The sequence below is a fragment of the Opisthorchis viverrini genome, assembly GCF_000715545.1.
Source record: "Opisthorchis viverrini unplaced genomic scaffold opera_v5_105, whole genome shotgun sequence".
In the NCBI taxonomy this organism is placed as follows: domain Eukaryota; kingdom Metazoa; phylum Platyhelminthes; class Trematoda; order Opisthorchiida; family Opisthorchiidae; genus Opisthorchis; species Opisthorchis viverrini.
The window spans coordinates 285,577-287,775 of NW_008751759.1; positions in this window are offsets into that span (position 1 = coordinate 285,577).

Sequence of the window (2,199 nt, forward strand, 5' to 3'; positions counted from 1 at the left end):
AGCCTCTTACCTGCCGGTGCTCCGCAACTAATGAACCCTCATGGCTCATCAAAAGTCCCGCTGACCGCAAGATTGCACTTGCATAGTCCAATCATCTCAAGTATCAAGCCCATTGCGAAGTAGCCCAGGAACCAAGGCTTGTTATCGCACCGGTGGCACGGCACTGCCATACGTAGTTTGATAACATGCTTGCAACTACTCGATCTGTACCCGTGATTGTGCCTTCGCACCCACTCACTCCGTTAACTGCAAATACGGGAAACATTTTTTACCTGGCTCCAGCCGCCTCTGGGACGAGTTTGATCTAATCCGGTAAACCCCTCATTTGGACTTAACCATTCTGGTTTTAGGGTTTCAGTGCGCCCCTTCCACATGTTTAACGATTTTATTTGCGGTGTTTATGTGGTTACATTCGTCAGCATTACCCCTCCCCCCAAATATTTACACCCAACTTTTCCTGGCCGTTGACGCACGTAAGCCCACCCAATTTAAACCATATTTTTGGAACAAATGTTGCAATGGGTTTCTACTTTGAACTTCCCATCTCTTTATATCCACTTGTGCTTTCCGTGACCTTTATAGTATACGGTGTATGTCATTCTGATTGATTCATATGTAAGTATTGGTGATGTACAACCTTGCTTGCTGGGCTTTGGTTCATGAGCTTTGTTTCCGTTTTCCATCCACAGAATTGCCGTGAACACTTGCCTTCGGAGAACCACTGTCCCCCGGTGCTTCCATAGCGTGCATATTACGCCTTGTTCACTTACTTCTCCGCCCAAGGTCACTCATGGAGAGCAACCGTATTCCGGTTTCAGTTCAAGTCAACGAGCTCCGTCATTGAAGTAGTCGTACCTCGTGATACAGTGTTCTGTGTTCCTATTTGCCACTGTATGTGATTACTTACCACGTAGTAAACCCGTCTCTTTGGTTTCACCTTCCTCTGCTGTTTCGCTATTCATTTTGTAAGGGCTAATATTGGCTTATTTGGTATGCTCCTCCCAGGCTGGGAAATGAACCTATTATTAGACACATTATGTGCCTACAAACCTCGCACTCTTCTCGCCATTGCATTGCCATGCAATATACGAAGCTTATTGTTTCGTTTATAACGTCGGCGTGCTTTGTTCTTCCTCGCCGCCGTGCCATGCACCTAACTGAAAATCTACTGTTGATACACGAACAGTATCAAAGTAGAAGCGGCAATTTTCACCGTTGCAACTGCGCTAGCTTCCCGAAGATAAGTGACAACTGAGCTGGGGTCACCGCTTGGTTGCCACCATAGTTGGCGTCGCCAAACTGGAGAGTTACGACCTCAGCAATGAAGAAATCCAATTGGTTTCTCCAGAGTCACGCCTATCACGACTCGACTCGCATACAGTTTAAAAGTGTATTTTGTCGATTTCAACGCGCCGGTTTCATCCAAGGAGTTAGTTTTGGTGTGTATTTTTAATTATTGGTTTAAAAAACCCAACACTAACCGATCATCAGCCTGATTTTACCACGGAGGTTTCACCTGTCCTTAACAAAAAAAATTCGCATTGCTTTTGGGTATTCTCAATAAAAGTTGGTGTTGAAGAGGCGGGTTGGCTAACACTTATATATTCTGGATTAACCAGAAAGGCTTTTTTTGAATTGATTTAAGGAGGAAAGAGATAGGAAACAATGGGGATAAGGCATCGAACATTAATAAACAAAAGACGGAAATGGTGTTGTATAGCAAAACTAACAGGCACAGCTTGCTCGCAACAAACGGGAATTGCGTGCAGAATAGTTTTGTGGCTGTCGATTCGGCTGTTCACAATGCTGCTGACGCAAAGCCGAGTAAAAATTATAAGTAGAGGACTAGGAATCCGAAGCCACAGGTGGCAGGGGAATGATACAGCCTTTTATCAGACTTAGATGCGTTTCACCGGGATGCGGTTGGCGTGAAGATTGGCATTAGAGTAATGAAGGTAATGGAAACTGGTTTTCGTACTTCATGAATGAAAAATGGGGACGCAGAAAGATGTTTAGTGGGCTCTTATTTTGTTGTATTATGAAAATGAACGAAAAGAACAAAACCTACCCAAGAAAACTGGGCAGCAGCCTCGGAGGAAGAAGAGAGGCGGACCTTTGCAGCGGCGCTGTTAGAAGTCGTTCAACAGAGTGCTTGGACCCAACATGTCGCTGCACCCACCAGATACCGCGCAGGCCAAC